Below are 20,717 nucleotides of genomic sequence, written 5' to 3' on the forward strand. Positions count from 1 at the left end.
TACAGCATTTAAAAAAACAGGCCCATGTCAACTAAGCTTCCCCATCTACACTCATCCCACCTGCCTGCATTTGGCCAATATTCCGATAAACCTACCCTGTCCATGTACCGAAGATAGACACAAAAAGCCAGAGTAACTCAGCGAGACAGGCAGCATCTCTGGAGAGAAGGAAAGGGTGACGTTTCGGGTCGAGATTCTTCTTCAGACTGTCCATGTACCTGCCCAAATATCTTTTGAATGTCAATTAAGAATTTATATTAAGCACAGTCTAATTAACCATATCTTTGTTTTAGTAAAACACAATGAAACATGCAACCATGCAACCATACAGGAGTCTGAAGAAGGATTAGGCCTGTAACGTTGCAAGTGCGTTGCCTGACCCGCTGAGCTCCTACACCACTATATGTTTAGCAAAAATTATAGCTCAATCAATTTGTTGGAATTTGTTTCATTACAGAATTGTAGTGTATTGAACACGAGATAGTATAATTTTCCGTTTTCTTCTTCAAAGAGAGATAATTGAGAATCCATCTCAAATATAGCTATCCTCAAAAATCATCAACAAATTCATCACTGACTCCCATTTCTCGAAGCAGTGCTCCACCATCTGAGGATCCAGGCATCAAACCCAGCACCAAACCCATGGTCTAAGCTGTGGCAATGATTCCCATCCTCCTGCATGTACTGGAACACTATTACCCTACTGTTGGCACGTTAACATACCGGAGGTACTACAGGATAGGTGAACCAATATGTATTCTCTCCAAGACCAGTGTCCACAGCACAGGCACTTTAGCAGGGCGAGAAATGGGCAGCACAACGATGCCACTGGTAGAGCTGCTACCCCACAGCACCAGGGACCCGTTCAATCCAGACCTCAGGTCCTGTCTTTTTGGAGTCTGCACATTCTCCATGAAACCATGCAGATAGAGTTCCTCTGAGTGCTCTGGTTTCCTCACTCATCCTAAAGATGTGCGCACTGGGAGGTTAATTAGCCACTCTTCATTGACCCTGTGTGTACGTGAGTGTGCAGAGTTGATAAGCTCATTGATAAAGGGATAGGTTTTGGATCAGTTTGAATGGGTGTTTGATGGTCAGTGTGGCCTCAGTGGGCCAAAGAGACTGTTTCAGTGCTGCTTGCTTCTATGACTCCATAAGGAAAAATAATACACATATTTAATTTGTGGAAAGAATATCTTTCCAATGGTCTATTCAAACAAAGCCAACAGTTTCTGCAAAGGAGGCACAAGACTACAGATGATCGAATCTTGAGCAAAAAGCAGAACTCAGTGGGTCTCAATCGGACATACTTTGTTTTGACAGATTTCATCCCCTAATCTCACTCATAAACGTGTTTCCTCGCCACCCAAGAACAGGGTCACTGCAGTTGCACAGGGAGGAAGGGTTTATTAGGAGAAATGTGGCTTTGGAAAGGCGGATCACCACGTGGCAGCTGAGAGAGGTTGCTGGAGAATTTGGAAAGGCGAACAGAGAGCGAGAGGAGGCAGGCAGTGCAACATCCGAGCAGGAGCTTCAGAGTGTCCCGCCGAAGGTGAGAACAAGAAGATCTGGGGCAGAGAATCAGCCGTCTTAATTCCAGCATCCCTCCTTGATCGAGCCGCTGTTCTCGGTGGTTGAGTGTTGCTGACATGCTGTGCTGTGCATATTATCCTGAAGAAGGATCCCGGGGATTTCCTTTCCGCTGTCATGTTTCCCTTAGTTAAGAAGTATGCAAGTATTTACTAACCCTGGACTTGTTTCATCTTCGCAATATATATATACATGTATATATGTATGTGATTTTGCTGCGATTACGTCTTTTAAATATATATAAAGACGTAATCGTAGCAAAACATGTTCTATGGTGTTCGACTCGGTCTTAGGCGAGGCGTTGTTGCTCTGATGTTTTGCGAGTAGTTTGTTCCAGTGTGTGTTAGAGAGGGAGATGTTTTGCTGACTGCCTCCAGTAATCTGAAAGGGGTTTAACTGTTATACTGTAGCCCAAGGCGGCATAAATGTGCTGGTTTGAGGTTAGGTATGTGTGTGTGTGTGCATGTTTACATATTCTGTTGTGCTGCAGCAAGTCAGAATGTCATTGTCGTATCTGGGACATATGACAATAAAACACTCTTAACTATGTGGAGGCAACTGTGAGGATGCTTCCGGCACTTATTCAAGCTGTCTCCAGCTGTGCTGGTGTGGACATGTCATGGTATGAACTCGGTGAACACAGTTTTATCGTCAAATAAACAACGGCAGGTCTGGCGGCAGTTTCACTGCGCTTGAACTCTGAATTACCTACAGACCACAGCCAAGACATTTGGCCCATTCAGTTTGTGCCAGTTGGAGTAACTCGGGTTGTCTTGAACCCCTCAGCTCTTCCCCCACGTTCCCGAACTCTGCAATGTTCGCAGTTTCACCCCTTATTCCATCTCTCCCCATCCACCCCCCATCAGAGGGGTCAATAGGAGGCGCTGCCTCAAAAAGGCATCATCAAAGACCCTCAACACCCTGGCCATGTTCTCATTTCACTCCAACCATCGGGATAAAGGTGAGAACCATGACCACCAGTTCAAGAACTGCTTCTTCCCGATAACCACCAGGCTCTTGAGCACTACAAACACGAACTTGACTATGAATTATGACTGTCTTCATTGCACTAAGGACTTTGGGTTTTTTGCACTATTGGTGGTGGTTTTAATTTATTGATTTTGTTTTTGTTTATTATGTTAACTATGAGTAGTGTGTTTAATTGCCTGTTGTGCTGCAGCAAGTAAGAATTTCATGTTCTGTTGTTGGTACATATGACAATTAAACACTCTTGACTCTTAAAGTCAGAACTAGCAGAAGTACACCTACAAGGGTGAAGACCAAATCTATTGAGAATCAACTGCGGTTTCAAGTCTTTGTTTTTATTTGCGTGGATGGGAATGAGATGCTGCAGTCAGGTCTTTGTTCAGAGTATGAGCTCTTGCCTTCTCCTAAAAGGGATTTTGTGTAGTAACCCCTTGAGCATGGAAACGGCAGCAGTGGCTCGGATGGAAGTTTGGAAGTAACTTTATTATCCTCACTGTAGTAGAAATATGTGATGAATGGTTCGGGAAGCCCCTGACTGTCGCATCAGTTTCAGAGGTATGGCAGTGGCTTTTGAGACGATAGCATTTCAACCAAAGTAGATTAACATGCACCAACTTGTCGGGGAATGAATGGGAACCTGCCACCTGCCTGGAGCTTCTGGCTCCAGCTGATACGAGCCATTGCAGGTTATTCTGAAGAGAAGAGTGTTGCTGCTGCCAGTTGCACTGAGCAATAGGCTACTATGTACTTGCATGGATTACTAAGCACGATGCGGTAGGTGAGGCAGGCTGGAAGGAGGCACATGGCATTTAGCAATGGAGTAAGACGTGTCCTTGCACTGTAAATTCTGAGGCATTCCAAAGCTTTCTTTTTTCAAAGCACGACAGTGTATTAAATGCAAAGTCATTAAAATACGGCTAAATAAGAAGGGTCTCAACCCGAAACGTCACCCATTCAGATCCAGAGATGCTGCCTGTCTCACTGAGTTACTCCAGCATTTTGTGTCTGTCTTCGGTGTAAACCAGCATCTGCAGTTCCTTCCGACAAATCAGTTTTGAATATGCTGTATGTCAACACATTGGGAGTTGAGTAGGAGGATAATTGAAGTTGGGCAATGGTGGGGAAAGGGAAAGGTGAAGGTACATGACATTGTGCACTGGAGAGAGGGCCAGGATCTTCAACTGAGAGATCAGCTTGGTGGGGCCCACAAATTATTATACATTTAAGACCAGGTGTTATAGCAGTAAAGGATGGTTAGGAATTGATAAATGATCCCATAGTGCCTTGGTCAGTAGAGCTGTACAGCACAGGAATGGGCCCTTCGGCCCACAAGTACTTAAATATGAGTGTTCTGCCACTGCTGGACATCGAGGGGTAGGGACTGGTGCGGACACCTCTCAAACAAGGGGAGGGCTGAGCCACACAAGTGGCTAGTCTGCTTTGTGTAAAGATAGGTGCTAACACTACTGGGTATGACACTGGCAATACTGAATGTATACACATGAAGTGTGTAGGAAGGAACTGCAGATGGTGGTTTACAGCGAAGATAGGCTCAAAATGCTGGAGTAAATCAGCGGGTCAGGCAGCATCTCTGAAGGAAAGGAATAGATGACTTTTCAGGTACGAGACCCTTCTCCGAAGACAGGAAGGATGGATTAAGAGTTTTTGCATGGTGTTTGTTTTATGTCTTTATTATTACAAATAGTTTATTTTTAAGTTTAAAAAAAAAATACCTGCGTCAGGCTGTGCTTTCTCCCACTTTCTTCCCTTGTCCCAAGGTATCTGGCTTGGTTCAGTCGCTTGGCAGGCTGCAAAAGGCGATCTTGATCTTTGAGCTTCCCCTTTGGTCTTGTGCCTGGCCTGTGACCAAATGAGCCATTTGACCTCGATATCACCAAGAACTGCAAGTTTGCACTGTGTTACCAGGTCATCATGGACTGCAGCTTCATTCCGTTCCAGCCATAGATTTTGAAGAAGTTCCCCTCATGTGTTTGGCAAACATACCGATTCCTCAGTAGAAAATTGTGTTCTCTGGGTATGCCCTGCATTAAGTTGACTATTAAAAGCTAGCGCTCAGATTGGAAGGCACTTGAAAATAAATTGCTGCTTACGACCACAGCTGAAATGAAGCAATCCTGAAACACTGCAGTAAAGTGCTGATAACTGTGCCAAGCGTAGGTTGGGTTGAAGTGCAGCCGTGTGGTATTTGACAATCGGGAAAATGGGGCAAGACTCAACAGATTAGGTGCAGCTGCTAAGGAAACCAGACAAATTCTCCAGCAACCAGTGTTTGGATAATGTTAGTCATCTCTGTAAAACTTTGAGGATTGATGTCATATTTTGGCGTGACTTGGGAGTTGTGTTTCAGTTACATAAATAGTTCACGTAGGTCAAGGGAATTCTGAGACTGCACTGCAGATGCTGGTTTACACCAAAGATAGACACAAAATGCTGGAGTCACTCAGCGGGTCAGGCAGCTTCTCCGGGGAAAAAAATAGCTGATGTTTCAGTCTGTCTGAAGAAGGATCTCGACCTGAAATATCACCTAATCCTATTCTACAGAGATGCTGTCCGACCCACTGAGTTACTCCAGAGCATTGTATATACCTTCCCCCAATTTATGATCTCACTTTTCAAAACTCCCTGTCAATTAAGGGAAAGATTTACAATTGCAGAGCACACTTCCCAAACTTGCAGCATTCCAAAATGCTTACAGCCATTGAAGTTCATTTTAACGTATAATGAATTGGAAATTCCAGCAACCAAATTTTGCATGTTAAAAATTCTCAAGTAGCAACATGATATTGGGCAGGTTAAACATTTCTTTCAGGGATTATGGTTGAAAAGGTTTGAACAGGATATCGAAAGGAGCTTTGTCAAAATAATACTGTGCCGCCCAATGCTTGAAGTCTATTTGATAACTAAACAGGCAGTGCTTAATTATGCATCTGTGCGACAACCTTTCTGGGCAATATGGCTGCTCAGGTTGGGAGGTGAGATGGGGACAAGAGTAGGCGTCATGAGATGGGTGCGGATTATTTAGTTCTTCTAATCGGTCTGGGACGATTGGCCCAATATGTTTCTATCACAGTACAGTCATTAATAAGAAGATGATGGGTACTTGGGGAATGATTAAAGAGGATGTGGGAGGAGGTAGAGGGAATATTGGTGGTGACTCCATGGGGAATTTCACAGATTGGTTTCCTTAACCTAGAATGTCATTTGAGAACCATCTGTATTGAGAAGTTTCAGTAACAGCCAGCATTATATTTACACATAGCTAATCCCATTTGTTTACATTTGGCTCTGATTTCTATTCGCCCAAGGCTGGTGTGAATCAGAGGAAAAGCATTAAGTTTGGATCGTTGATGTACAGAGGAGAGAAAAAATAAGTTCAGTCACAGATTTTTATGGTTCTGCTGCTTCTTGTGATTTTGAGGAGTTGGTTTAAGGAAGTTCTGCCGCCCTGGTTGGAACATGCAGAACGTTACCAACCTCAGGCTCAGATGGGAGGAAGTGGCAACACCGTGGGGGGGTGGTGCAGCGTAGAGTTGCTGCCTTACAGAGCCAGAGACCCGCGTTCAATCGTGACTACAGGTGTTGTCTGTACAGAGTTTGTATGTTCTCCCTGTGACAGCGTGGGTTTTCTCCGGGTGCTCCCATTTCCTCCCACATTCCAAAGACGTGCAGGTTTGTAGGTTAATTGGCTTCTGTAAATTGTCCCTAGTTTGTAGGATAGTGCTAGTGTATGGCATGATCGATGGTCGGCGTGGACTCAGTGAGCCCAAGGACCTGTTTCCACTCTGTATCTCTAAATCTGAATCTAAAAGAAATCTACAATTCAGTTCAATCAATGGGCCTGCAGCAGTTTTATCTGATCACACTTCTGCACAAATGTAAATTGCTCAATCTGGACTGAGAAAGGGTCCCAACCTGAAACGTCATCTGTCCATTTCCTTCCACCAGCTGAGTTTGTTTTATATGCTTTTAATCTTCTCAGTGCCAGTACTATGGGACTCTCTTTTAATCTGTGCAACCAAACTCTGTTGAAGGAAGCTGTTATATAAAAAAAATACATGATGGTGTGGCCCATGAGTGTTTGTTTTAACCATAAGCATCAGGCTAACAACTAAACTTTGATGATCGAGAGCTTGGCTCCTTGCTGCAGCATAGACAAATGTTGATTCTTTTGCCAAAGCTTCCTCCCTAAATATTTGTTCCAAAGACATAGGGGAACGTGGCTTTCACATGCAATAATATTGTCTGACAGGAGAAGACAAACACATTTGGTTATTTGCTTCAGTGGAACTGAATAAAAGTAAATATAACCAATTTCCCCATTAGTTCTAGCGAGGCCAAAGATGAATTACACCCCTACAGAGTTAATACATGTGCGGGTATCAAACTGTTCAAGGGTGGTTGAAAAGAAATAAGGCTTAAAAATTAATCTCACAGACGTCAGAAGTGATAATTACGATATGCAATAATGTTGAGGGTACTTCTTTAGTATGCTCATCACAGGCGCAATTTATGATGAAAGTGGTTCAATATAATCCATGTTAGTGGTGTTTAGTTGGTAGCACTTTGATATAATACTGTGGACTTTGTGACTCCTTGTACTTTGCTAATGTCTCTGCTGTTTTGGATCATTTTGAAATGAATAAATGTGGCACTTTGTCTGAACTGTATTGACTACATGGTCCAAATCATTTCACCTCCACCAGTGTTGATGGGCCAAGCAAAATAAGCTTGTGTGGAAAAATCAATGGTCCGCTTCCACGCTGAGGGAAGGATCTACTGAGGAGGCATAATTTAAAGTAGCTTGCTTGCTTTGAGCTGCAGTTCTGATTTTAAACTTTGATTGATGTCAGCGTGGAAAAGTCTGCTGATCAAATCGGTTGCTGTTCAGTGTGGATCAGGGGTTAAATTCTTCAGATGTTGTAGCTGCAATTTAACGACCTACTTGTTGAGGAATGTGCTGTTATTTCTGCACCAATCTATCACTTGGAGAGCTGAGAAGGATGAACAATCAGTAAACTCTCTCTGCAGTACTGGTTGTACAACAGTTAGTTGACATTGGCCACTTGAGGGATATCGAAGCTGTCCGACAAAACTTTTAAAATAGCCGCTACAACCAGAGATTTGTCTCCAAACGGAGGAGATGAATGAAAACTAGAGTTTGACCATTTAGTTTATAAACACAACATTGAAACAGGCACTTCGGTCCTGTAGTCCTGAGTGCTATATCCTATACTTCAACAAATGTGAGTTTTGTGTTGTAGGATCTTTCACATTGATTTGATTTGTGAGGCAGCCCAAAGGCCAGCACAATGGCGCAGCAGTAGAGTTGCTGCATGACAGTGCCAGAGACCCGGGTTCGATGCTGGCCATGGGTGCTGTCTGTACGGAGTTTGTACGTTCTCCCTGTGACTGCGTGGGTTTTCTCCCAGTGCTCCGGTTTACCCCCACATACGAAAAACGTGCAGGTGTGTAGGTGAATTGGCTTCTATAAAATTGCCTCTAGTGTGTAAGATAGAACTGGTGTATGGATGAGTGCTGGTCGGTATGAACTCGATGGGCCAAGGGGCCTGTTTTCGCGCTGTGTTTCTAAACAAAACCAAAATATGACTCATATGGCCACCCATTACTATCACTCCTATCATCGGAAAGAAAGCAGGGGAGTCTGAAAATTGTGACCCAGTAAAATAGCTTCTTCGCAGCAACCATCAGGCTCTTGAACTGCACACACCACCAACCAATTAACTATGGACTGTCTTTGGTTGCACTTCGGGCTTTTGTTTTTGCGGTTATTAATTTTTAAATTTAAGAATTTTTGTTTATTATATATTATCTACGTTTATTGTGTTACAGGCCTGTTCTCTGTTGTCAGTACACATGACAATAAAACACTCTTAATCTTAACCAAGTAGCTTGGAATTCATGAGCTGGAACCGGGGTAAAGTGTCAGCAGTGATTACTGCTGAAATCTTAGAGCCGTACAATGTCACAACCTTCTAACCCTGAGGCAAGAGTGCCATTAAATTAGCAGGCTGACACTAATCCTGGCACACAAAATTCCACATGCTTTCTCCACAGCCTGCCCTTTTGCTTCCTTTTTCAGTGAATGTGAAACGTCGAACTCTGCTGGATGATCATCAACTCAGTGAAAGATGCACTTGAGTCTGCTTAAACCATGTTGGTCTTCTAGTACAACAAGAAGTCCATAAGCAAATGACCATAAGACGTAAGAGCAGAATTAGGCCATTCAGCCCATCGAGTCTGCTCTGCCATTCGATCATGGCCGATCTAATTTTCCCTCTCAAACCCATTCTCCTGCCTTTTCCCCATAACCTTTGATGGTTTTACTAATCAACAACCTATCAATATCTGCTTTAAACATGCCTAATGACTTGACTTCCACTGCCATCTGTATCAGTGAATTCCACAGGCTCACCACCCTCTGACTAATGAAATTCCTCCTCATCTGCATTCTAAAGGTATGTCCTTTTATTCTGAGGCTCCCCCATGACTGGTAACATCCTCTCCATGTCCACGCGACCTAGACCTTTCATTATCCAGTAGGTTTCAATGAGGTCCCTCCTCATCCTTCGGAAGCTTGGTGCAGTCAACTCAACTCAAAGCACTTTGTGAGGAAGGTCTGCAGTCTACGGTTCTTCTGTCACAGACACTGACGGGTGAAGCCCTGTGGAGAAGCTTTTCAAACGCTTGAAGATTTTACTGTACCAAGAGATGAGCGGTGCTCTGAACAAAGAATGTACTAACACGACAAATGTATCGAAGCAATAATGTGATGAATTTATAGACTGAACGACATTATGAATGTAAAGAAAACCATGCACTGCTTTTGTATTTCTTTATATTTTTACGAGGAAAGCTTTTGTTCAAAAAGAATATCATAGAAACAAATTAGAAATAAAAGGTGACATTGTAGCGACCATAGAGATTGGTCCTGGGTGTCGAACCCTCAGATTGGCCAGCAAGGTCACGTGTGGGTGCGACCGTAGGGATTGGTTCAGGGTGTGAGACCGCTGATTGGACAGCGTCGTCACGTGTGGTTTTGGCGCCCAAAAACCAGTAGTTGGGAGACTTCTTCGAAGTGAACAGTTAGAATTAATGGTTGTCTGTAAACTTAATGGTCGTTCAGTAAACTTTGTGATCGAATATTGCTGTCGCAATAAACTTCTTCAACAAAGAACGAGCCTCCAGACTCGCCATATTGGTGACCCCGACGTGATCCAGCCGATCATTTATCATGAGTGAACAAGATGCCTCGTCTTTGGCTCCTAAGCCCGGCACACCGCAGCTAAGCGCGGTCAGCGTTCACCTTCCGTCGTTTTGGGCACATCAACCACAATCTTGGTTTGTCCATGCCGAAGCCCAGTTTCACTTAAGAAACATATCAACGGACGCGACAAAGTACTACTACCTCTTCAGCGCTCTACCGCCGGAGACGACCGCGTGGGTGATGCGGTTCATCATCAACCCTCCGGCAGAAGACAAGTACGAGGCCATGAAGGCACTGTTGTTACGGACCTTCGGGTTCAATAGGCATGACCGAGCTAAGAAACTTATGCACCTACCGGTTCTCGGAGATCGGCTGCCGTCCGTTCTCATGGCTGAAATGTTAGCGCTAGCAGGTGAACCCACGAAGTGCCTCATGTTCGAGCAGGCATTCCGAGAGAAGCTTCCCGAAGAGGTCAAACTCATGCTCACGGATTGTTCTTTTAAGGACCCCGTGGCATATGCAGAAAAAGCTGATGCGCTCATGGCTTCCAAATCAAAAAGAAGCAGTTCGATCAACAAGGTCTCGGCATCAGTGGGTGAGCCACAGCGGCAGCAAAATGGCGCCGCGTCTCCCGCCATTTCTCCAAAAGCCCGCCGAAAGGATCCGCACAAGCGCGGCTGATGTTATTACCATCTACGATGGGGTGGAGAATCCCGCAACTGCCGCTCACCTTGTACCTTCTCGGGAAATGCCTCGGCCGATCGTACATAGAGGCGGTTGTGATGGGCCAGAACCGACGCCTCTACGTTCGAGATCGATTCACGGACACAGAGTTTTTGGTTGACACGGGAGCCATAGTCAGTATCGTACCGCCGACCGACCTCGAGACCAGATCGGGTAAGACAGGTCCTACCCTCATCGCGGTTAACGGCAGCCCCATCCGCACGTATGGTACGCGGACAATGTCCCTGGCTTTCGGCATCCGCATGTACGACTGGCCATTCATTATCGCGGACGTCAGCCAGGCGATCCTAGGCGCAGATTTCCTCTGGGCCTTTTCACTAGTCCCCGATGTCCGCGATAACGACCTCCGACCCTCCGCCAGCAGCGATGAGCCTGCCGCTCCGCCGGCCGCCACCCCGCCCAGGCCAACTGTCCAGGCCGTCGTCGCGGCCCCCGACCTGTATGCTGAGGTCCTGGCGGAGTTTCCAGAGCTGCTCGTCCAATGGTTCGACGCCCCTTCTGTCCGGCACGGCGTAGTCCACCACATCCGCACCGAGGGCCACCCCCGTTTTCGCTCGGGCCCGGAGGCTACCGCCCGACAAGCTGGTGGTGGCGCGGGCAGAATTCAGGAAGATGGAAGAAATGGGCATTGTCCGTCAGTCCGACAGCCCGTGGGCCTCTCCGTTGCATATGGTCTCCAAAGCATCTGGGGGGTGGAGACCATGCGGCGATTACCGGCGCCTCAATGCCGTCACCACGGCCGACCGCTACCCCAAACCGCACCTCCAGGACTTCTCGTCTGGACTGGACTGGAAGGTGCCGTGGTGTTCTCCAAGATCGATTTGGTGCGGGGCTACCACCAGATCCCTGTGCGTCCGGAGGACATACCAAAGACTGCCACGATCATTCCGTTCGGGTTGTTCGAATGGTTGTGTATGCCTTTCGTTTTAAAGAACGCGGCACAGGCCTTTCAGCGACTCATGGACCGTGTGGGTCGAGATTTGCCTTTTGTTTTCATTTATTTAGATGATATCCTGGTCGCCAGCCCCTCGGAGCAGGAACACCTGGCCCACTTGCGGACCGTATTCCGGCGGCTCCAAGACCACGGGCTCATCATCCAACCTTCCAAGTGTCAATTTGGCCTCCATTCTCTTGATTTCTTAGGGCACCGAATCACCCCAGCCGGGCATTTCCCAGGCCCACCACAGTGAAGGGTCTGCAAGAGTTTGTGGGCATGGTGAACTTCTACCATAGGTTCGTCCCGGCAGCAGCACGGGTCATGCGCCCGCTGTACTTTCAATTCAGCCAGTGGAGCAGCAACTTTTATTATTGATTTACAGTCCAAATTTAGTCTTGCTCAACTGATGATGTCGATTCCCCAGCAGACTTGTGCCTGGTGTTAATGCTTATGCAATGTGTTAATGGACAGGAGGCAACAGAGATGTTCAAAGGATGTGGAATCCTGGACTATGACTCCAGAGATGTGAGTTCAAATCCGGTCATGGCAGCTGTTGAATTAAAAATTTGACCAATTTAATAAATTGGGAATTAAATGCTGGTGTCAGTAATGTTGAACTTTTAAACTATTGAATATTTGTTTATAAAAAAACATTTGATTGACTTAACCCCAGAAGTATAGGAAGAGACCAGATGGAGTGGGGTTGTAATGCTTGGATCAAAGGAGAAATTTAATTGATGTATGTAAAATTAGGGAGGGTGAAAAAAATGATCAATACCCCACAGGGGAGAGGTCCATAATGAGGGGCCTTGATTAAAGTTGGCAGCATGACAGGGAAGTGAGAGTTGAGGAAAAAACATGTTTTTGTACTGTGTAACTCTGACCAGTTAGGTCCATGTAACTTGATTTAATACTTAGGGGGAAAAAAAACTGCAGATGCTGGTTTAAATCGAAGATAGACACAAAATGTTGGAGTAACTCAGCGGGTCAGGCACAATCTCTGGAGAGGAGGAATGGGTGACATTTCGGGTTGAGACCCTTCTTCAGACTGAAGGGTCTACCCGAAACCTCACCCATTCCTTCTCTCCAGAGATGCTGCCTGACCCGCCGAGTTACTTCAGCATTTTGTGTCTACCTTTCTTTTAATGCTTATTCATCATGTTTTTTAATATTTAAAAAAAGGCCACAGTCAGAATGAGAATGCAATTTTGAACTTATTCTAAAACACCTCTTTAAGGGCGTCTTACATTTATACCATTATACCTCGGAATGGTATGTGAGGAACTTAGTCATGACATTACCATTCAACTTGTTGGAACAAGTTCAGTCAAGAGCAAGTGCATTCCAGCTCTGTTTAAAGTTGCTGGAAGTGCCGTCACTGATTCGGATGAGCCGATGCTTAATTTACTCTGCATGCCCCAGTGCAGTGGGAGCAGCGAAGGATTGCTGGGAGCTGCTTGTGTTTCTTTTTTAATTTTCTCATTCATCTTCCATATATGTGGATATACCACTATGGATCTCTCTTCACATGTGGTTCTTGGCAAATCATCTTATTCCCGTGGGCTTTGTCCCCTTTGAATTTTGATGCCCATCGGTTTAGTTCTGCTGTCAGTGAGAGGGAGCAAGTTGTTATTGAATAAAGCATATGCAAGCTCGTGAACTTGCTTGTCAGCGGGACCATAAGAACATTTCTTCACGTCAAGACATATGTTAGGATCCGGAAAAGATAGGGAGTGACTTGTATATCTATAGTACCTTTCATACCCATCTTGTAATGTTCTCTAGTGCTTTGCAGACGTTGACGTACTTCTGAGTGTGGGCTCGCATGTAGAGGAAGAATTGGAAGCACCAATTGTCAACAAACACAATATTGAGCTATACCGAATAATCAGTTATGTTGTTTAGGGATAAATATTGGTTGGGATTCTAGGATAACTGCAGCATCTATAGTATGGACCCAGGAGGGATCTTGAATTTGTGTCCCTTCCAAAAGATGACATCATCAACAGTGCAACAGCCCATGAGTACTGTTCCGAACTAAAGTTTCTGAAGTGGAGTTTAAACCCACAACTTGATTAGGAAGCAAGAATGCAACTAACCCAATTTATTACTGGCTACATTTGCACCTATTAACAGAAGGCAGCACCCGTTGATTTAAACAATGTCAACGATGGACTCCTGGACCTTACTGTCATGGTAACAGGTTTTTCATATTAAAGATCAACTATTGGCAAATTTAGACACAAAGTGCTGGAATGACTCAGCGGGTCAGGCAGCATCTCTGGAGGACATGGAGTAGCCACGTTTTGTGTTGGGACCCTTCTTCAGACTGATTGTAGTAAGGAGGAGAAAGCTGGAAGAGAGGTGGGAGTGGGACAAAGTCTGGCAAGTGATAGATACATTTGAATGGCAGATGGCTGGGCAAAGGCTGCAGGTGAAAAACGGGTATCAGATAAGGAGAGGAGTGAAATGTGAAGCTAGAGGAAGGGATATTGTTGGAAGGGGACATGGGTGGAGGGGACGAGGGGAAAGGGGGTGGGATACTGGGTGAAATGGGTGTGCATCCAGGTGAGGCACAGGACAGTAGGGGGGGGGAAGGGGAAGAAAAGTTGGGGGGGAAGGGGGGGTTGTGGCAAATATTGCAGGTATTGTCTGGGCTTAATTTTGTTCTGCCCTTGTGAGTTTGAATGTTAGGACAGGTTTGTATTCTGCTCTGATTCTCTCTGCAGTTATTATCTTCTCCTAACTAACTCATTTTGGAAAGTTATGTGATAAACGGCATCCTTGGCAGCTTACTAAGCCAAGCGTTCCAAGAAAGAGAGGAACATTGGTCAAAACAACAATGTTGTTCCATGATCCATGATAATTTAATCCAATATGCTTCAAGAATTGTGTAACGTGCTGTTTTGACAGTGTACACTGTCTAACTCTGACGGTGTACAGTGATCTGTGTTTTGTCATCTTCTGAGGTCGGGGAGACACAAATATTTTCCCATGGCCACTGATTCACTGTGTGCTGAGACAGGCAATATTTGTGGTTTTCATTACTGTGGACAGTTGTTGTGCAAATTCCAGATTATTAACGGAAATTAAATTCCAGAGCAGCTATGGTGGGAGTTGAAATCTAATGGCTGGATTGTTAATCAGGACAAATTGGTTATAAATTGGACATCTGAACCACTTTGGCACAGTTGTATTTTAGCAATTGCATCAAGAGACTGAACAGTATATCAGAGTTGGGGTGAAGAAATAATGGCACAATGGAGTCTAGTTATATGGTGCCTTCCCTTGTTTGTAGAAACATGGAACTGCAGAAGTTGGTTTGCAGAAAACGATTAAATCAGACAAAGTTTTATTTCCGCATCTCCCCCCCCCCCCCCCCCACCCCACCCCTACAATCAACCTGAAAAAGGGTCCCGACCCAGTGTCAGAGGTTATGGGAAGAAGGCAGGAGAATAGGGTTAGGAGGGAGAGATAGATCAGCCATGATTGAATGGCGGAGAATTGAAGGGCTGAATGGCCTAATTCTACTATCACTTATGATCTGATGAAACGTCACCCATCCATGCTTTCCAGAAATGCTGTCTGTCCCGCTGAGTTACTCCAGTACTTTCGGGTCTGCCTTCTATGTGGGGATCTTGTCAAAGGCGTTATCTCTGCTCTGTATCTCGAAACCAAACTAAAGGGCCTGTCCCAGTTAGATGATTTTAAGCTGTAGCCGAACATTCGCCGGGGTGTCGTGGGCATGATCGTGAGGAGTCTTCAATGAATCGTAGCGGATCTTGGCGCGTCACGGAAAAATTTACCTGCTAGAAATTTCTCGGCGACAGCTGGGTTGTCGCCAGGTATCGTTGCTGATTGCGGGCGCTGTCGCATGCTGTCCCCAGGTTTGCTAGGTTGTCGCAGATGCATTTAGCAGCACGTAATATTAAATTAAGAAAAGGCTTTTGAAGATACCAGAAGATAGTTTTGTTTAACCAATTTATTTACCGTCAGGACATTTGACAGGTAGATTGGAGGCGACAGTTTGACGGTCAGGTAAGTGTGGGGATTTTGCGATGTTTCCAAAGACGGTGTAATCTCTTAGCCAGGTGCTAGTTTCACAAAAAAAAGTAACTTGTATCGACCTGACTCGGCATTGTCGTGGTCATTGTCATAGGGTAAAAGGAAATTTCGGCGATCTGCTACGACTTTGACAGTTGCCGGCAGTCGCCTTAAAAATCGTGTAACTGGGACAGGCTCTTAAAGTGTAGATTGGAAAGACCCATTTTCCTTTGCTGAAGGGAATGAAGGGTATGAAGGGAATGAAGATTTCAGGCAATAAGAAGGAGAGAAAAATGTATTTCATGCACGGGATGCCTTGCCTGAAGCTTCAATGGAGGCAGAAGCCTCCACTGCATTTTAAAACATGCTTAAATGTGCCCTCCAGCACTTTTTGTCCATGTGTCGCTTTAAGCATTACAAATTTACACATCTCTGCAGATTCCTCTGGCAGCCTGCTCCAAACACCCTCTGTGTGAAAGAGTTGCACTTAGGTCCTCTTTAAATCTTTCCCCGCTCGCCTATAGTTGAAACCCTCCAGTTTTGGATTTGCCCACTTTTGGAAAAAGACTGTGCCTATCATATATATATGCCCTTCAATTTTATATCCATCCATGCGATCACCCCTCAATATTTACACTCCAGGGGGAAAAAGGCCTCGGCTACTCCTAATAACGCGAGCCCTTCAGTTCTTGTGGATTGTTTCTGCATGTTTTCCCCTTAATCACATCCTTCCTCCAGTGGGCATCTGGAACTCTGCTCTCTCATCCACTTTATCACTTCAGTCCCGTTTCCCCCACTTGTATCCCTGGCCTAATACAAATGTGATGGCGACCTTACAGAATGAACACTCTCCAGAGAGTTCAGCTGCTCAGCTGGCCTTAAACTGGACCATCGAAGCACAACGTCAGTTCTCCGTGATGTCCTAGCCAATATTTATTCCTTAACCACCATTGCTAAATAAAAGTTTATTCAGTGTCACGTTACTATCGGAGGGTGGCTTGCTCCTGCAAATTGATTGCTGTTTATTCCGCGTTCCAGCAGTGGCCACACTTTTAAATAACTTTTGGCTTCCCAAAGCAGTTTGCTGCTAATTGAGGTTTTGAAGGATAGAGCCAAAATGGAGGATTGTTCTTTCAGTCATTGCCAGTGATCATTGTACCTCATCATGTCTTGTTTTCTGATGTAATAAGAGGCCATTTGGCCCATCCTATCTATTCTGGCTTGTCTTTAGTTTAGTTTGGAGATACAGTGCTGAAACAGGCCCTTCAGCCCACCGAGTCTGTGCCAACCAGCGAACCCCATTACACTAGCACACATTACACACTAAGAACAATTTACAATTTTAACCAATTAACCTACAAGCCTGTACATCTTTGGTGTGAGAGGAAACCGGAGCACCCAGGGAAAACCCACGTGGTCACATGGAGAACGTACAAACTTCCTACAGACAGCACCCATAGTCAGGATTGAAGTCTGGTCTCTGGCGCTGTAAGGCAGCAACTCTGCCGCTGTGACTTATGACTTATTATGCCATATTGAGTTGTGATAATTGCATCAGTCTTGTTTCCCCCCCCCTCCCCCACATTTTCTCCTGTGACCTATTCTCTCTCACCCAGCCATTAGTTCCCTCCGTGGCCCAACCCTGCTACCCCTGGTCTCCATCACCATGGTGTAGTGTGGGTAGCGCGCTGGATAAAGGGTTTAAGCACTGGTTGCATTGTACTGACTAGGAAATGGAGGACATCCAATTAATCATATCCTGCAGGAAGAACACGTCTATTGTAATGCCTCTTTACCGTAGCCTTTTCCTTCTCCCTACAACAGGAGCCTGTGTTTGGTTGTTTCTGATAAGAGACCCAGTTCCTGAGCACAGCTTGCCTCTCATCAGCCCATTGTCCCTTCCCTTTATTGCTGGCACTGTTATCAGAGGGTTAATCTTTTTGAAGTCCCTCAAACTCCTAATCCCTGATAAACAGTCCTCGGATCCCTCGACAGATGGTGCCTGAACTGTCGAGTTCCTCCAGCACTTTCTTTATCGCTCAAGATTCCAGCACCTGCAGTCCTGAGTCTCCCTGATAAATAGGCACGTACTTGAGTCATGACCTGCAGGGCGATGAGACTGCCGCAAAGTACTAGGTTGGTAGCTTGTTTTCAGATGTGATGGGTTAAATCATGGTACCATTTCCATGCTTCCATTTTGAATTTACCACTTGGGCTTATGAATTGAATCTCGGAAATTTCCTAAGACATTGAGATTTCAACTTTGCCTTGAATATGTTGGCTGCTTTCCTGAGGCATCATGAAGTATGTATGGAGTTGGTGAGGATGAGGGGGGGGGGGGGGGGGGGGTTGAGGCTGGTATGTGTGATGGACTGGGCTTCATCCACAACTTCCTGCAAATTGTTATGGTTTGGGACAAAGCATTTGTCAAACCAGGTCTGATGCATCCTGTGGTGCACTTTCTTGGCCATAGCGTCAATGTGGTTGTATCAGGACAAATTGTTGGTGATATTTAAGCCCTCGACCATCTCCACTTCAGCACCATTGAGGTAGACCGGGGTACCCCACCCTGCCACCTGAAGTCAGTAAGAAGTTTCTTCATTTTGCTGACATCCAGGGTAAGGTTTTTCTCTTGTCTATCTCCTTCCTGTACTTCATCTCATCGTTGTTTGAAGTCCTGTACTGTGGTGTCATCTGCAAACTTATAAACGGGGTGTATGGAGAGTCTTGTCAGGGGCTGCGAATGCAGCCTTGTGGGCACATGAAGGATGTTTTATCACCAATCCTTGTTGATTTGGACTCTGAATCCATTTGCAGAGGGGGGTGCTGACTCCTAGATCCAAGAGTTAGGAGATGTGTTTGTTTGGGCTTATGGTGTTGAAGGCAGAGCCATTGTCAACAATAGGAGTCTGGCGTAGGTGTCCTTGTTGTCTAGATGAATAAATTCCTTGGCATAAATAGTAAAAACAATCTGTCATAGATCAACCACATTGAAGTAACAGCTGATAATGCACACCAACATCTCAAAATCTTCAGGAGATGGAAAATTCAACATAGCTCACAACGACTCTTACAAACGTCCACAGATGCAAGGTAGAAAGCATGGTCAGGTAGCATTGGTGTTTGGATTGGGAACACCTTTGCCCAAAACCGTAAGAAATTGCAGAGAGTTGTGGAAGTAGCCCAGTCCATCAGACAGACTAGACTCCCCGCCGTTGACTCCGTCTACACTTCATGTTGCCTTGGAAAGGCAGTCAATATGATCAAGGACATTCTTCTCACCTTGGTCGTTCCTTCTCCCCACGCCCATTGGGCAGAAGAATCAGAAGCTTGAAAGCACATACCACTCTAGAACAGTCCTTCCATGAGCAAGGTTACAGTCCCGATTCCCCAACCTACCTCATTGCAAACATTGGACTTTTTCTCTGCAACTTTTATGCTACAATGTTGAGAAACTATATTCTGCTCTCTTTATCTTGCCTCTCTGCCTTTTGTATTTTGTTTGGCTTGATTGTATTCTTACAGAATTATCTGATTTGATTGGACAGCATTTCAATGTACCTTGGTACCTGTGATGATGATAATAAACCTAAGCCGAAGATGTGACAGGCTGGGTTTGCACGAAGCAATTAAAAAAAAAAAAAGTGTTCTTTCTTGTTAAGCTGTGTGATTATTCCATAACAAAAACCTCTTGGTTAATTTTCAATTATGTCAATTCCTTGTATAAACTGCCATGATTATTTGTCATACTTCTCTTTAAACTGCATTGTTTACCATGCTTCGAGACACATTTCCTAATATCTCTTTATGGTTCAGTGAGAAAAATGTTTGTTGAATTTCTAGTAGAGCCCCTTGGGATGCTTTACTGAATTGAAGATGCTGTACAAACTGTGCCTTGTTGCTGGAGCCAATGAAACAGATATCATTGCCGTATTTTCACCCAAAACCCCTGTGACATTTTGTAAGTGTGCTTCCCTCCTCTTGCTACATCCACCAGTTTAGATTCAAACGTGAAAATTGCCTCCCTTGAGTGGGTCCTCAGTACATCATTAAATTATATTGATCTTCTTGGGAGCGATGTTTGACTGTGTAAATTGCTGCTTTCCTGACCTCCTCGACATGATATCCTGAGTCCCTGGAGGTGTTCACACAGAGTCCTTGTACAAATCATTGTTTTTTACCCAGCTCAGACTTTGAAGCACTTGTAGTCAGGAAATTAGCCTTAACAGTCTGCAATAGATCCCTGGAAAATGGCAAGGTAACCCACTTGCAATCGCTTCGTGTTTGATTTAAATGAGCACTGTGCAGCCTGTGCATTATACCTTTCAGAATACATGGTTTCCACTGATGCTCTTGACATCTCACCAATGAAAAGACTTCTGTGCGTGAAATACAATGGGTAGCAAAAAACTTTCATGAAGCCCGTCTATTTACACTGTGACTGAATGTTCGATCAGCTAACAGTATTTTTGATGTTCCTGGGCATAATGGGAACTCAAATGAAGTAAAAAAAATATAAGTCGACTGAGAGTCGAGAGGATTTAATTGCCATAAGCACCGAAACGGAATAAGGACATTCTTACTTGCAGCTGCATAACAGGTCTGTACACACAGTACCTAATAGCAAATATAATAAACAAACAAAAAAGTTCAATAAATTTTAAAATATGCTTATTAGAACAGTGGAAATTTGGTTGTGTTAAACCAAGTTGGGGAATTAGAAGAGTTTGCTATTTAATTAATCGCACAATAAGAATGAAGTAGGATTAGAAATTAATTTACATGCTGTCCTTGCATAATGAACAGGTTCTGCTTTGATAGGCATCCATAGATTGGAAAATACACAACCATTTTTGATATAATAACCATACTGCTATCATTAAGACTGATAGACACAAAATGCTGGAGTGACATTAGCAGACAGGCAGCATCTCTGGAGAAAATTGACTCGGGTGACATTTCGGGTTGGAACCCTTCTTCACGCTGATTGTAGTAGGGTGAGTGGGGGAAAAATCTGGAAACAAAGAAGAAGGGTCCTGACCCGAAACATCACCTATCCATGTTCTCCAGAGAACTCCAAATTCATGTTCTCTGGAGATGCTGCTTGACCCACTAAGTTACTCCAGCATTTTGTGTCTATCTTTGGGATTGCAGTCACCACATCCAAAC

At 44.7% G+C, this 20,717-nt stretch overlaps 1 protein-coding gene across 4 annotated transcripts in view; it reads left to right on the top strand.

Moving 5' to 3' along the window:
• The first annotated feature begins 1,457 nt into the window (after nt 1-1,457).
• p4ha2 (procollagen-proline, 2-oxoglutarate 4-dioxygenase (proline 4-hydroxylase), alpha polypeptide 2) overlaps nt 1,458-20,717 on the top strand; it is a 110,677-nt gene continuing 91,417 nt past the window's right edge. For all 4 annotated transcript variants that reach the window (XM_078411742.1, XM_078411743.1, XM_078411741.1 and 1 more), the window contains exon 1: nt 1,458-1,552. The gene's annotated coding sequence lies outside the window, so the exon portion shown is untranslated. The remainder of the gene's footprint in view (nt 1,553-20,717) is intronic.

Source organism: Rhinoraja longicauda, chromosome 14, assembly GCF_053455715.1.
Source record: "Rhinoraja longicauda isolate Sanriku21f chromosome 14, sRhiLon1.1, whole genome shotgun sequence".
NCBI classification, from domain to species: Eukaryota; Metazoa; Chordata; class Chondrichthyes; order Rajiformes; family Arhynchobatidae; genus Rhinoraja; species Rhinoraja longicauda.